The 17,310-nt window shown below is 44.0% G+C and overlaps 1 long non-coding RNA gene across 1 annotated transcript in view; it reads left to right on the forward strand.

The window, feature by feature from the left end:
• The first annotated feature begins 333 nt into the window (after positions 1–333).
• The window catches only part of LOC134935507 (uncharacterized), a 151,655-nt gene continuing 134,678 nt past the window's right edge, over positions 334–17,310 (forward strand). The window contains exon 1 of the long non-coding RNA XR_010180201.1: positions 334–412. This is a non-coding gene — a long non-coding RNA (uncharacterized LOC134935507). The remainder of the gene's footprint in view (positions 413–17,310) is intronic.

The following is a 17,310-nucleotide window of genomic DNA, read 5'->3' on the forward strand; positions in this document are numbered from 1 at the left end:
TTTATAAATATGAAATTATCACTGACTGAATTTAGCGCACTTTTTTTGTATGTGTGTTCTTATTATTATTATTATTATTATTATTATTATTATCCTGGTCGAATGCTTACATCGTTTATATTTTGTGTATCATTTGTGCGATTGGACTGAATTGCCTTCTGGTTTAAGCCCATGTATATCGTGAATTCCGATAATTTTTTCATTTTGGCATATAACCATTCCTCCAAACAGGACGGACAGAATGCTCTGCTCCTAGACTTCCCTCTTAAAGTATGATTGCCATCACCTGTGCAGAAACACCTTTCTTATCCATTAACCTTCTCAAAACAGGTGTCGGCAATCACCAATTAAGAGACAGTCCAAGAGCAGAGGACTATGTCCCTCCTGGAGAAGGTCATGTTGGGGAAGTATGGTATAACTTTTTGTACTAGTTAAAATAGATGACTTGTTTCACAAATTTCACTCCAAGAAAGTCTGGGGTCTGATTTACAAATGGCATCTATCAAAAGTCCCGTAATTGTGCATCAAAGGGAAAATTACACTGATCTGTAACTGTCTGCTGCTATTTTATAGAGATGTATAATTCAGTTCTTTAGAAATCCGAACCCACCCTATTCAGACCTTCCTGTGGTTCAGTATTCAGATTTTAAATCCTAATTTGGGGTTTTGGATTGCAAAAATTGCATGATTTTAGCATTTTTTTGGTGGTTATTCAGGTTTGTTAGCAAACTAAAAAGTAAGCAATTGGGCAAAACATGTTGCACTGCAGGTGGGGCAGATGTAACATGTGCAGAGTGAATTAGTTTTAGGTGGGTTATATTGTTTATAATCCACTGGATTACTGTAATCTCCTCCTGACTGGCATTCCTGACAAATACCTCTCTCCACTCCAATATATCCTCAATGCTGCTGCCCGGCTCATTTTCCTCACCAAACGCACTACGTCTACCTCTCCTCTCTTACTAGACCTTCACTGGCTCCCCTTCCCTTTCAGAATCCATTTCAAGCTTCTCACACTTGCTTACAAAGCCCTCACCCACTCCTCTCCCATCTACATCTCTGATCTTATCTCCCTTTACATTCCCACACGTCCTCTTCGCTCTGCTAATGCACGACGACTTTCCTGCCTACGGATTACCTCCTCCCACTCCTACCTCCAAGATTTTTCGTGTGCTGCACCACTTCTCTGGAATTCCTTACCTCTCCCCCTCAGACTCTCCACCTCTCTACAAAACTTCAAACTGGCTCTCAAGACCCACTTCTTCACCAAACCCAGCCAAATCTCATCTCGTTCTATGCTCTCTATGTACCCCATCTGTGTCACCCCTGTCTGTCTACCACTCCCCTTTAGAATGTAAGCTCTCATGAGCAGGGCTCTCTTCCCTCGTGTGCTTATCCTTTTCTTACTTTAATAATATTCAACTGCACCAAATCCAGCAGTCTTCTGCCACCTGATACTTATTCCAATGTCATCTGCTGATGTAGCTATATTTATTTACCCTGTACTTGTCCTATACTGTCATCAACTGTAAGTTGCTATTTTCCTGTTTGATTATTTATGTACTCTGTAATTGGGCGCTGCGAAACCCTTGTGGCGCCATATAAATAAAGGATGATAATAATAATAATAATAATAATAATAATTGTTTCTGTGCAGAGTAAATACTGGCTGCATTATATTTACACTGCAATTTAGATTTCAGTTTGAACACATCCCAGCCAAATCTAACTCTCTCTGCACATTACATCTGCCCCACCTGCAGTGCAACATGGTTTTGCCTATTAGTGTTCTTTTTTGATTTGCTAAGAAACCTGAATAAGGTCCTTTATCCATTTTTAAGAAATCCAAAACTCAAGATTCCAATTTTAGTTGCAAATTCCAAACCAAAACTCTTGAGGGTGGTTTTGCAAAACGATAACTGAAACCAAAACATGACAAGACTTTGATGCAGATCTCTACTATTTTATCCAGTCAATTAAAAAAAAAAATGAATGCAATTCAGAAAATTTTGTTTTTATCAGTACCAAATAAATGGATTACATGTACTTCTAAGTCTTAGATCATGTAGAATGGGAGGTACAAGTGTGGGCTGGGAACTTGCGTGTGATGTTTCTGCATAGAAGGCGAAATAAGAGCAAGCACAACAGTTCTGATTTAACCATGAGACATAAACTCTCTGCTAAGGTCAGGAGAAATAAAATAGGTCACTATGCATGATGCTGCAATATCACACCACTATTAAAAGGAAGAAGTTCAAACACTTTCCGCTGTGTCACATACATAGAAGATATTCTATCTCCCTCGCCTAGTGTGTGCTGATCCCAACAAAGGTGCCCTTTCCAGCCAGCCTGCCCTTCGGCTTTTTATCTGGGGAATAGTGAGACACATGTAGCGTTATCACAGGCTGTGGATCACAGAAGCCAAGTATCACTCAGATCCAGCCTGTCCTGCCGCCAGAATGGTACCTGCCTGGAATAGCCTACATGCTGCTATCACAGACACCGCCGTCTCATTCCTAGGAAAGACATTCCACACTCAGCTGCACCAGTCATTGTTATTAGCTATTGTGAGCAGCAGATAAAAGTAACATTGTATATCTGAATATAAAAGCACTAACGCACACATTATTTATTTCAATTAGCTAAATTACAATTGGGGTTACTAGAGAAGACATTTAATACTGGCCAGATATGCAATACACATATTACATGTGTGCATTTAGAGGTCTATTCATGAAGCAGTGAAAACAGTGTAGAAGTGAGCATGTGGAGAAGTTGCCCAAGGCAACCAATCAGCTGCTCCGTACAATTGTATAGTATGCAAATTATAAATGTTACTTCAATGCTGATTGGTTGCCATGGGCAACTTCTCCACTTGATCACTTCACACTTTTCACTGCTTCTTCATGAATAGACACATTAGAGACAGATGGATGTTTGCATGGTTGTAACTGGGTACGTAATGTGCATATGAACTACTTGTGTCGCAGCCATGCAGCGTGTGTATTTCATTGGGAATATTTATAAACACTGGTGCACAGATGAGTGGTGGTGGTGGTGGTGTCCATAGCAACCAGATGTTTGCATTTATTTCTAAACCGAAACATGTTTACAAAAATGACACAATCTGCTTGGTTGGACCAGATTATTAACTATTCTAAAAGACCTACGTGGGCAAGTAGCAGGACACATTTACATGGGCCTAGTCTAATGAACTATTCATTTTTTACATTGCTCTTTAACTCTCAGCATTCATCTGTCCTTAGAAGCCTGGTTTATACCAGGAACGCATAGTTACAGGGGAGTAGGAGATGGTGGCATGTGGCTGTCCAATGAGTCTTTAGGTTCTGGAAACTACATCTTCCAACATGTCCACAGAGTGGAAAGGGACATCAGAGCCTGCCAATTGCAGAGGGATTCATACAGGGGCGTAGCCAGAACTTTGTGGGCCCCAGAGAAGCATTTTGATGGGGCCCCTGTCCTAATGCTTTTAGAGAGACAACTCTCTGCAGCAACTGTTAATTGAATGCCTCATAGGAGTGTCCTAGTCCATTTTCTGAACCATAGTAGTGCCCTAGTTCACATTATGCACATTGTAATGCTGCCATAAAACACAGTACCTCCAATTCACATTATGCCATGCAATGATCAGTTCATATTATAACACGCTGCCACCAGGTAATATTATGCCACACTATAGTGCTTCCACTTTATACTGCACCACAGTACAGTGCCCCAGTTCATATTATGTAACATTATAATGCCCTTCAGTTCATTTTATACCACTTTACAAAGAGCAGTTCCAGAAGTATAACTAGATACATTATAGGCCCCAAGGCAAAAGTTTGTAAGGGCCCATATTTACCGCCCAACGATGAAAAATGTATATAACACATGTAACTTAAACAGGGAAGATGGGCCCCTATCAGCTCTGGGCCCCATAGCAGCTGCACTACCTGCACCTATGGTAGCTACGCCCTTGGATTCATATCAGAGAAGGCAAAGTGTAGTAGTGTAGCCAGACAGATGGGAGAGGCGGCCATAGGCAAGACCACAGCTTTATATTGTGGTAAAGGTGGCTGCAGATAGAGAGAGAGAAAGTCAGAGAGTGCAAATCCATTACCTGGAGGCTAAGGGCAATTAGGAGGTCGGTAAAGCTCTTTAGAAATAGCTGTTAGTGTAACAGAGACAGATGCAAGTCTAACAGAAAATGCTGCACTTCTTGCCAAAAGAGCTATCAGGCTAATATAGACGTGCTGGTAGAATCACAGAGGAGATTTCACAAAAAGGCAGCTGATAGAATAAGCTGCCAGAGGTCCAGTGGTCCACAGGGAGTCAAAGCCTATTGCAGTGGTCAAGAGACAGTATAGCTCCAGTCCTGAGGTCATCCAGGTCTTGCCAGAGGGAGCCAGTGTCTTCATTTGCACTAGTTGTTCCAGGACCAGACGCTTGCTTTTGCTGCTAATTCTACCTTAAGGCCTATTAAGGAGACCACTGTGAACAGATCCAGGCCTTTAACTCCTATTTTAAAAGCCCACTAGGGTTTCAGAACTGAATCGTGTCCACAACAAGCGTGAGTAACCTGCTACTTTCTGCACCCCACTGTACTGTGGTCCACATAGGCTACAACTCTGGCTGTGAGTTACCTAACACTGCTCCTCCTCTAATTTTATACACATATTCCTGCTTATTCTTGTTGTTGGGCTACTTCTCACATCAGTCTCTTTGCCATATTATAAGTCATGTGTGTTGTTGTGAATAGAAAAAACAACTTCTTCAAGAGAGTCACATTTCTCTTATTCTACACGGACTCATTGTAACTGTTTATCATTGTCTTGATACTACAGCTCTTGTTGCGATCCTCCCAACTACATGCTGCTACCGTATCATTTTCCAACTCAGAGAAAGGGTTCATCCCCAGACTTCAATTTATTTGAGTCTCAAGTTTAGCCGGGTCTGGGACTCCAGGTCAACAACAAATAGGTCGACACACCTTAGGTCGACGTCAACAGGTCAACACACCTTAGGTCGACATGGACAAAAGGTCGACATGGACAAAAGGTCGACAGGAACAAGGTCGACATGGAAAAATGTCGACATGAGTTTTTTTATGTTTTTTTGGTGTCGTTTCGCTCGGCACAGATTACCGTTCCAATCGTAGTCCACGTGGATCGTTAAGTATGAAAAAGTTCCAAAAAAGAAAAAAATTGTGAAAAACCCATGTCGACCTTTTTCCATGTCGACCTTGTTCATGTCGACCTTTTGTCCATGTCGACATAAGGTGTGTCGACCTTTTTGTTGTCGACCTGGAGTCCGGATACCGTTTAGTCAGTTTAATGTTTGGGCCTGTAGGTTTAAATGTGAATACTACCCGCATTGAGCCCACACCCTATTTGTAAGTTATTAAAAAAAATGAGAGACATGTAACATGGTACTGTAACCAGTCACACTGTTAAGTGTCCTATCGGTTGTCACTGTCTTCTCACATGCTATTTATGTTTCAGTGTTACAACTATCTCTGCTGAAGACAGAGTCCTTTTTCTTTACTATTCATTTACTTCATTACTGGACTTCATTTAGCAAGTCATTTAAGAAGTGTGCTAAGTTGCTTTTCACATGAAACCGTCAGTGTGAGCCATTAATAGTCATTTATTGTAATAGAACTCACCAAGAACTGTAAAAATGAATAGAGAACAAGACTCTAAGGCTTAGTATTTCAGAACAGGTAAGAATAACTCAATGTAAAATGAACCACCAATTACCTCCAGATATGCAGAGTTTACAGGCAGCAAAAGGGGCTACATAGGAAAATATTTGCAACTGCCTCTTTGTCTCCTGTGTACTAGAGCCCTGCTTAATTGCCATATTGAATCTGTACTTTTGACCAGGGGAGGTTTGGGATGGAGAACCAGCCTGGGATATTTATGGAAGCAGCCCTAATGGGGGTGAGTTCTGATAAGGGGGTGGGGTCTGTTGAGGGGGGCTGGATCCCTCCTCATAGGGCCTTATTGTACGTAATTGAGGCCTTCGTGGCATATTTTGCTGCAATTGAGGTTGAGATCAGGGGTGGAATGGGAACTAAAAACTAAAATCGGCTCAGTAAAATTTTGTAGAAGTGGCACGGGCAGCACAAGAGGTATAACATACAGTGTAGTCATGGCAGTATCACTGGATGGCAGAGTTGCTGTACTGCAGAGATATAATAACAAAATGAATAGGGCAAATGTAGTGTACTGAGTGCGGTAGGCTGACTGTCATGTGGAGTTTGGGCCAGATGACAACACATAAAACAAGCCTTACAGACATGTTGGCCAGGCCTACCAGGAATCTTCCTTGTGAGCATTATGGCCAGTCCACCCCTGGTGATGTCACAGAGGTAATGTCTAGCTGCCTTTAGCTGAATGCAATTTGATGCCACAGTGGTACTGACTAGCTGCCTGCAGCTGATTGCATTGTGATGTCACAGAGGTACTTTCTAGCTTCCTGCAGCTGAAGATATTGTATTGTCACAGAGGTACTGTTTAGCTGCCTGCAGCTGAATGCCTTGTGATTTCACAGAGGTACTGTCTAACTGCTGGCAGCTAAAAGCGTTGTGATGTCACAAAGGTATTGTCTAGCGGCCTGCAGCTGAATGAATTGAGATGTCGCACTGGTACTGTTAAGCTGCCTGCAGATGAATGCATTGTGATTTCAAAGTGGTACTGACTATGGCCCTCATTCCGAGTTGTTCGCTCGCAAGCTGCTTTTAGCAGCATTGCACTCGCTAAGCCGCCGCCTACTGGGAGTGAATCTTAGCTTAGCAAAATTGCGAACGAAAGATTCTCAAAATTGCGAATAGAAATTTATAAGCAGTTTCTGAGTAGCTCGACACTTACTCTGCCACTGCGATCAGTTCAGTCAGTTTCGTTCCTGGTTTGACGTCACAAACACACCCAGCGTTCGCCCAGACACTCCCCCGTTTTCTCCAGCCACTCCCGCGTTTTTCCCAGAAACGGCAGCGTTTTTTCACACACACCCATAAAACGGCCAGTTTCCGCCCAGAAACACCCACTTCCTGTCAATCACACAACGATCACCAGAACGAAGAAAAAACCTTGTAATGCCGTGAGTAAAATACCAAACTTCTTAGCAAATTTACTTGGCGCAGTCGCAGTGCGAACATTGCGCATGCGCAATTAGCGGAAAATCGCTGCGATGCGAAGAAAATTACCGAGCGAACAACTCGGAATGAGGGCATATGTGCCTGCAGCTGAATGCATTGCAATATCACAAAGATACGGTGTAGCTACCTGCAGCTAAATGCATTGTGACATCATAGAGGTACTATTTAGTTTCCTGCAGCTGAATGCATTGTGATGTCATAGAGGTACTGTCTAGCTGCCTGCAGCTGAATGCATTGTGATGTCACAGAAGTAATGTCTAGCTGCCTGCAGCAGAATGCATTGTGATGTCACAGAGGTATTGTTGGACTTTCTACAGCTGTATTGATTGTGATGTCACAGAGATACTGTCTAGCTGCCTGCAGCTGAATGCATTGTATTGTCACAGAGCCACTGTTGAACTCCCTGCAGCTGAATGCATTGTGATGTCACAAAGGTACTGTCTATCTGCTGGCAGCTAAATGCATTGTGATGTCCCAGAGGTACTGTCAAGCTGCCTTCAGCTGAATGAAATGAGAAGTCACGGTGGTACTGCCTATCTTCCTGCAGCTAAATGCATTGTGATGTCACAGTGGTACTGTCTAGCTGCCTGCATCTAAATGCATTGTGACGACATAGAGGTGCTGTCTAGTTTCCTCCAGCGGAATGCATTGTTATATCATAGAGGTACTGTCTAGCTGCCTGCAGCAGAATGCATTGTGATGTCATATATGTTCTGTCTAGCTGCCTGCAGCTGAATGCATTGTGATGTCACAGAGGTACTGTTGAACTTCCTACAGCTGTATTGATTGTGTAGTAACAGAGACACTGTCTAGCTGCCTGCAGCTAAATGCATTGTGATGTCACAGAGGTACTGTTAAGATGCCTGAATCTGAATGAATTGCGATGTCACAAAGGTAATGTTGAAATGCCTGCAGCTGAATACATTGTGATGTCACAGAGATACTGTTGAGCTGTCTGCAGCTGAATGAATTGCGTTGTCACAGAGGTACTGTTGAACTGTCTGCAGCTGAATGCATTGTGATGTCACAGAGATACTGTCTAGCTGCCTGCAGCTTAATGCATTGTGATGTCACAGCGATACTGTCTAGCTGGCTGCAACTGAATGCATTACACTGTCAAGAGGTACTGTCTAGCTTCCTGCAGCTGAATGCCTTGTGATGTCACAGAGCTACTGTCTAATTGCCGGCAGCTGAATGCAATGTGATGTCCCAGAGGTACTTTCTAGCTGCCTTCAGGTGAATGCATTGTGATGTCATAGTGGTACTGTCTAGCTGCCAGCAGCTGAATGCCTTGTGATGTCACAGAGCTACTGTCTAATTGCCGGCAGCTGAATGCAATGTAATGTCCCAGAGGTACTTTCTAGCTGCCTTCAGGTGAATGCATTGTGATGTCACAGTGGTAATGTCTAGCTTCCTGCAGCTGAATGTATTGTGATGTCACAGAGGTTCTGTCTAGCTGTCTGCAGCTGAATACCTTGTGATTTCACAGAGGTACTATCTAACTGCTGGCAGCTGAATGCATTGTGATATCACAGAGGTACTGTCGACCTGCCTGCACCTGTATTAATTGTAAAGTCATAGAGATATTGTCTAGCTGTCTGCAGCTAAAAGCATTGTAATTCACAGAGGTACTGTCTAGCTGTCTACAGCTGAATGATTTGAGATGACACAATGGTACTGTTTAGCTGCCTGCAGATGAATGCATTGTGATGTCACAAAGATAATGTCTAGCTTCCTGCAGCTAATTGCATTGTGACATCATAGAGGTACTGTTTAGTTTGCTGAAGCTGAATGCATTGTGATGCCATAGAGGTACTGTCTAGCTGCCTACAACTGAATGCTTTGTGCTGTCACAGCGGTACTGTCTAGCTGCCTGCAGCTGAATGCATTCTGATATCACAGAGATACTGTCTAGCTGCCTTCAGCTGAATGCATTCTGATATCACAGAGATACTGTCTAGCTGCCTTCAGCTGAATGCATTGTGATGTCACAGAGGTACTGTTGAACTGCCTGCAGATGAATGCATTGTGATGTCAAAGAGGTACTGTCTAGCTGTCTGCAGCAGAATGCATTGTGATGTCACAGTGATAATGTCTAGCTTCCTGCAGCTGAATGTATTGTGATGTCACAGAGGTACTGTCTAGTTGCCTGCAGCTGAATACCTTGTGACTTCACAGAGGTACTATCTAACTGCTGGCAGCTAAATGCATTGTGATATCACAGAGGTACTGCCGACCTGCCTGCGCCTGTATTAATTGTAATGTCACAAGGGCACTGTCTAACTGCCTTCAGGTGAATGCATTGTGATGTCACAATGGTAATGTCTAGCTTCCTGCAGCTGAATGATTTGAGATGATGCAATGGTACGCTTTAGCTGCCTGCAAATGAATGCATTGTGATGTCTCCGATGTACTGTCTAGCTTCCTGCATCTAATTGCACTGTGACATCACAGAAGTACTGTTTAGTTTACTGAAGGTGAATGTATTGTGATGTCATAGAGGTACTGTCTAGCTGTCTGAAACTGAATACATTGTGATGTCACAGTGATACTGCCTGGCTGCCTTCAGCTGAAAGCATTGTAATCTCACCGAGGTACTGTTGAACTGCCTGCAGCTGAATGCATTGTGATGTCACAATGGTACTGTCAAGTTGCCTGCAGCTGAATGCATTGTGATGTCACAGTGGAAATGTCCAGCTACCTTCAGCTGAATGGATTGTGATGTCCCAGTGGTATTGCCTAGCTGCATGCAGCTGAATGCCTTGTGATGTCACAGAGGTAGTGCCTAGCTGCCTGCAGCTGAATGTATTGTGATGTCACAGTGGTACTATCCAGCTACCTTCAGCTGAATGCATTGTGATTTCACAGTGGTACTGTCTATCTTTCTGCAGCTAAATGCATTGTGATGTCACAGTGGTACTGTCTAGCTGCCTGCAGCTGAATGCCTTCTGATTTCACAGAGGTACTGTCTAACTGCTGGCAGCTAAATGCATTGTAATGTCACAGAGGTACTGTTGAGCTGCCTGCACCTGTATTAATTGTAATGTCACAGAGACACTGTCTAGATTAGGGGTGGGCAATGTGCGGCCCGCGGGCCGGATGTGGCCCGCGAACCGATCCTGCCCAGCCCCGCTGCCCCACACCAGTGTGCAATGACAAGCGGCCCGACTGGCTGAGCCGCTTGTCATTGCGCTACCTAGCTCCCAGAAGCGGCGCCGCAGAGGAAATCCCGGTCATGTCACTGGGTCTGCTGACCGGGATTTCCACTGTGACGTCAGTCGCTGGGCGGCATGGGGGGCGGGGCCACGGCAGTAGCATGCAGCAGCGACTCCATGCGGCACAGCGGGCAGCGGGGATCAGGCAGCGGGCAGCGGATCTGCCACTGTTAAAAAGGTAAAGAGATCACCATCTATGCTTAACTTTAAAAGCTGCTCTATAGGTTCAGGGGAGGGGAGGGGAGGGTTGGTTATGAGGGGAGGGACTGCTATATGGGTCCAACGGGGAGGGGGGTAGAGACTGCTATATGGGTCCAGGGGAGGATGGGGAGGGGGGGGGGGAGCTAGTAACTGTGCCCAGGGAGAGACAGGAGCTGTGAATACCAGCATTACACAGGATGCTGTTTGTTTTCAGCACTGTTGTTTTTTTTGTTTTTTTATTATTATTATTATTATTATTATTATTATTATTATTACTGGATTACTTTTTTTAGACAGTTTGTATTTTGCCCGTAAAAAACTACGTATTTCATGTATATTGTGGTGTATGTTTTTATAGTGTTTTATATATATATATAAATATATATATATATATATATATATACATATACACACACACACACACACACTATGTTTTTATTGTTATATACATAACTATGGGCCTAATTCAGACCTGATCGCTAGCAGGCGATTTTTGCACTGCTGCGATCAGGTAGACGCCACTTACAGTGGGAGGGGGTATTCACTGTGCAGGGGTGTGATCGCATCTGCAGAGAGCTGTACAAACAAAAGTTTGTGCAGTCTCTGCACAGCCCAGGACTTACTCTTCCAGTGCAATGATCGAGACTGGAGCGGACGTCAGAAACCCTCCCTCCAAACGCCAGGTCCCTCCTGCGTTTTTCCAGACACTCCTCTAAAACGGTCAATTGCCACCCACAAACATCCTCTTCCTCTCAATCACCTTGCGATCGCCCGTGCGATCGCTTTGTTCGTACCATCACGTCACTGCGGACCGACGCGCCTACACATTGCGGTGCATGTGCAGTTCAGACCCGATTTACAAGATATTTTGTGTGTGGCCCTCGACTATTCTCTGGAAGTGTTAAGCGGCCCCCCAGCTGAAATAATTGCCCACCCCTGGTCTAGATGCCTCCAGCTGAAAGCATTGTAATGTCAAAGAGGTACTGTCTGCTGCTGAATGAATTGAGATGTCGCAATGGTATTGTTTAACTGCCTGCAGATGAATGCATTGTGATTTCAAAGTGGTGCTGACTATATACCTGCAGCTGAATGCAATGTCACAAAGATACTGTCTAGCTTCCTGCAGCTAAGTGCATTGTGACATCATAGAGGTAGTGTTTAGTTTCCTGTCACAGACCGGGCCGGTGCTAGGGTATTCGGCACCCCCCTGCAAACTTTAAATTTTCACCTTCCCTCATACCTTACAGCGTTCAAAGGCATTGCAAAAAAGGTGTTTGTTCTCACAGGGAAGGGGCATGGCCACACAATAGTACCTGCATTTCAAATTACGCCACACAGTACTGTATAGGTTCCTGCAGCTGAATGCATTGTGATGTCACAGAGCTACCATCAAGCTGCCTGCAGCAGAATGCCTTGTGATGTCACAGAGCGACTGTCTAGCTGCCTGCAACTGAATGCATTGAGATGTCAAAGAGGTACTGTTAAACTGCATGCAGCTCAATGCATTGTGATGTCACAGAGGTACTGTCAAGCTGCCTGCAGCTCAATGCATTGTGATGTCACAGTGGTACTGTCTAGCTGCCTGCAGCTCAATGCATTGTGATGTCACAGTGCTACTGCACAGGTGCCAGCAGCTGAATGCATTTTGATATTACAGTGGAACTCTCTGGCTGCCTACATCAAAATGAATTGTAATGTCACAGAGAAACTGTACAGCTGCCTTCAGCTGAATGCATTGTGATGTCACATATGTACTGTCTAACTTCCTGCAGCTGAATGCATTGTGATGTCACATATGTACTGTCTATCTTCCTGCAGCTGAATGCATCTTGATGTCACAGTGGTACTGTCTGGCTTCCTGCAGCTGAATGCATTGTGATGTCAAAAAAAGGTACTGTCTAGCTGCCTGTAGAAGAATGCACTGTGATGTCACAGATGTACTGTATAACTTCCTGCAGCTGCATTCAATGTGATGTCATAGAGATACTGTCTAGCTTCCTGCAGCTGAATGCATTGTGATGTCACAGAGGTACTGTTGAACTTCCTGCAGCTATGTTGATAGTGATGTCACATAGATACTGTCTAGCTGCCTGCAGCTGAATGCATTGTGATGTCAGAGAGATACTTTCAAGCTTCCTGCAGCTCAATGCATTGTGATGTCACAGAGTAACTTTATAGCTACCTTCATTTAAATGCATTTTGATGTCATAGAGGTACTGTCTAGATTCCTGCATCTAAATGCATTATGATCTCCCAGAGGTACTGTCCAGCTGCCTGCAGCTTATTGCATTGTGATGTCACAGTGGTACTGTCTAGCTGCCTGCAGCTGATTGCATTGTGATGTCACAGAGGTACTGTCAAGTCAACCTGCCTGCACCTGTTTTGATTGTAATGTCACAGAGACACTGTCTAGCTTCCTGCAACTGAATGCACTGTGATGTCACATTGGTACTTTCTAACTTCCTGCAGCTTAATGCATTCTGACATCATAGAGGTACTGTCTAGTTTCCTGTAGCTGAATGCATTGTGATGTCACAGAGGTACAGTCTAGCTGCCTGCTGCAGAATGCATTGTGATGTTACAGAAGTACTGTTTAAAGTCCTGCAGCTGTATTGATTATGATATCACAGAGATACTGTCTAGCTGCCTGCAGCTGAATGCATTGTGATGTTACAGAGGTACTGTCTGTCTGCCTTCAGCTGAATGCATTGTGATGTCACAGATGTGCTGTCTACCTGTCTGAAGGTGAATGCATTGTGATGTCACAGAGGTACTGTATGGCTTCCTGCAGCTGAATGCATTGTAATGTCACAGAGCTACTGTATAGCTGCCTGCAGCTCAATGCATTGTGATGTCACAGTGCTACTGCACAGGTGCCAGCAGCTGAATGCATTGTGATGTCACCGTGGTACTGTCTAGCTTCCTGCAGCTGAATGCATTTTGATATTACAGTGGTACTTTCTGGCTGCCCACATCAAAATGAATTTTAATGTCACAGAGGAACTGTACAGCTGCTTTCACCTGAATGCATTGTGATGTCACATATGTACTGTCTATCTTCCTGCAGCGGAATGCATTGTGGTGTCTCATATGTACTGTCTATCTTCCTACAGCTGAATGCATCTTGATGTCACATTGGTACTGTCTGACTTCCTGCAGCTGAATGCATTGTGATGTTATAGAGGTACTGTCTAGCTGACTGTAGCTGTATGCATTGCGATGTCACAGTGGTACTGTCTAGCTGCCTGCAGCTGAATGCATTGTGATGTCACAGAGGTACTGTCTAGCTGCCTGCAGTAGATTGCACTGTGATGTTACAGAGGTACTGTCTAACTTCCTGCAACTGCATTGAATGTGATGTCACAGAGATACTGTCTATCTGCCTGTAGCTGAATGCATTGTAATGTCACAGAGGTACTGTTGAACTTCCTGCAGCTATATTGATAGTGATGTCACATAGATACTGTCTAGCTGCCTGCAGCTGAATGAATTGTGATGTCACAGAAGTACTGTTAAACTGCCTGGAGCTGAATGCATTGTGATGTCACAGTGGTACTGTTGTGCTGCCTGCACCTGAATGCATTGTGATGTCAAAGTGATACAGTCTAAGTGCCTACAGCTGAATGCATTGTGTTGTCACAGAGATACTGCCTAGCTGCTTGCAGCAGAATGCATTGTGATGTCACAGATGTACTGTTGAACTTCCTGCAGCCATATTGATAGTGATGTCACATAGATACTGTCTAGCTGCCTGCAGCTGAATGAATTGTGATGTCACAGAAGTACTGTTAAACTGCCTGGAGCTGAATGCATTGTGATGTCACAGTGGTACTGTTGTGCTGCCTGCACCTGAATGCATTGTGATGTCAAAGTGATACAGTCTAAGTGCCTACAGCTGAATGCATTGTGTTGTCACAGAGATACTGCCTAGCTGCTTGCAGCAGAATGCATTGTGATGTCACAGATGTACTGTTGAACTTCCTGCAACTATATTGATAGTAATGTCACATAGATACTGTCTAGCTGAATGTACTGTGATGTCACATAGGCATTGTTAAACTGCCTACAGCTGAATGCATTGTCATGTCACATATGTACTGTCTGGCTTCCAGCAGCTAAATGCATTGTGACATCATTGTGCATTGTGTCTAGTTTCCTGCATCTAAATGCATAGTGCTGTCACAGTGGTACTGTCTGGCTGTCTGCTGCAGAATGCATTGTGATTTCTCAGAGGTACAGGTAAACTGTCTGCAGCTGAATGCATTGTGCTGTCTCAGTGATACTGTCTGGCTGCCTACAGCCAAATGAATTGTAATGTCACAGTTGTATCTTCTTGCAGCTAAATGCATTGTGATGTCACAGTGGTACTATCTACCTGCCTGCAGCTGAATGCCTTGTGATTTCACTGAGGTAATATCTAACTGCATGCAGCTGAATCCAATGTGATGTCACTGAGGTACTGTACAGCTGCCTGCAGCTGATTGCATTGTGATGTCACAGTAGTACTTTCTAGCTGCCTGCAGATGAATACATTGTGATGTCACAGTGGTACTGTGGAGCTCCCTGTACCTGTATTGATTGTAATGTCACAGAGACACTGTCTAGCTGCCTGCTACTGAATGCATTGTGATGTCACAGTGGTTCTGTGTAACTTCCTGCAGCTAAATGCATTCTGACATCATAGAGGTACTGCCTAGTTTCCTGCAGCTGAATGCATTGTGATGTCACAGAGGTACAGTCTAGCTGCCTCCTGCAGAATGCACTGTGATGTCACAGAGGTACTGTTAAACTGCCTGCAGCTGAATGCATTGTGATGTTGCGGTGGTACTGTATAGCTGCCTTCAGCTGAATGCATTGTAGTTTCACAGTTGTACTGTCTGGCTGACTACCAGCAAAATGCATCGTAATGTCACAGATGTACTGTCTATCTTCCTGCAGCTGAATGCATTGTGATATCACAAAAGTGCTGTCTACAGGTGAATGCATTGTGATTTCAAAGAGTTACTGTCTAGCTGCCTTTACTAAAATGCATTCAGATGTCATAGAGATACTGTCTAGACTCCTGCAGCTGAATGCATTGTGATGTCACAGTGGTACTGTTGTGCTTCCTGCAGCTGAATGCATTGTGATGTCACAGTAATACTGTCTAAATGCCTGCAGCTGAATGCATTATGATTTTAAAGAAGTACTGATGAACTGCCTGCAGCTGCATGCATTGTGATGTCACAGTGGTACTGTATAGCTTCCTGCAGCTGAATTAATTGTGATGTAACAGAGCTTCTGTCTAGCTGCCTGCAGCAGAATGCATTGTGATGTAACAGAGGTACTGCTGAACTTCATGCACCTATATTGATAGTGATGTCACATAGATACTGTCTAGCCGCCTGTAGCTGAATGCATTGTGATGTCACAGTGGTCCTGTCTATCTTCCTGCAGCTAAATGAATTGTGATGTTATAGTGGTATTGTATATCTTCCTAAAGCTGAATGCATCGTGATGTCACAGAGTTACTGTCTAGGTGACTGCAGCAAAATGCATTGTGATGTCATGGTGGTACTGGCTAGCTGCCTGCAGCTGAATGCATTGTGATTCCACTGTGGTACTGTCGAGCTGCCTGCAGCTGAATGCAATGTGATGTCACAGAGGTACTGTCCAGCAGCCTGCAGCAGAATGCATTGTGATGTCATAGATGTACTGTCTAACTTCCTGCAGCTGCATTGAATGTGATATCACAGAGATACTGTCTAGCTGCCAGCAGGTGAATGCATTGTTATATCAAAGAGGTACTGTTGAACTGTCTGCACCTGAATGCATTGCAATGTCACAGAGGTACTGTTGAACTGCCTGCAGCTGCATGCATTGTGATGTCACAGTGGTACTGTTGTGCTGCCTGCAGCTGAATGCATTGTGATGTCACAGTGATACTGTCTAGATGCCTGCAGCTGAATGCATTGTGATGTCATAGAGGTACTGTATAGCTTCCTGCAGCTGAAATCATTGTGATGTCACAGAGCATCTGTCTAGCTGCCTGCAGCAGAATTCATTGTGATATCACAGAGGTAATGTTAAACTTCCTACAGCTATATTGATTGTGATATCACATAGATACTGTCTAGCTGCCTGGAGCTGAATGCATTCTGATGTAACAGAGGTACTGTTAAGATGCCTGCAGCTCAATGCATTGTGATGTCACAGTGGTACTGTCTAGCTGCCTGAAGCTCAATGCATTGTGATGTCACAGTGCTACTGTATAGGTGCCAGCAGCTCAATGCATTGTGATGCCACAGTGGTACTGTCTAGCTGCCTGAAGCTCAATGCATTGTGATGTCACAGTGTTACTGTATAGGGGCCAGCAGCTGAATGCATTGTGATGCCATAGTGGTACTGTCTAGCTTCCTACCACTGAATGCATTTTGATATCACAGTGGTACTGTCTGGCTGCATACATAAAAATTAATTGTAATGTCTCAGGGGAACTGTCCTGCTGCCTTCAGCTGATTGCATTGTGATGTCACATATGTACTGTCTATCTTCCTACAGCTGAATGCATCTTGATGTCACATTAGTACTGTCTGACTTCCATTGTGATGTCACATATGTGCTGTCTATCTACCTTCAGCTAAATGCATTGTGATGTCACAGAGGTAATATCTAACTGCATGCAGCTGAATGCATGGTGATGTCACAGTGGTACTGTCTAGCTTCCTGCAGCTAAATGCATTGTGACATCAT

The sequence above is a fragment of the Pseudophryne corroboree genome, chromosome 6, assembly GCF_028390025.1.
Source record: "Pseudophryne corroboree isolate aPseCor3 chromosome 6, aPseCor3.hap2, whole genome shotgun sequence".
NCBI lineage: Eukaryota > Metazoa > Chordata > Amphibia > Anura > Myobatrachidae > Pseudophryne > Pseudophryne corroboree.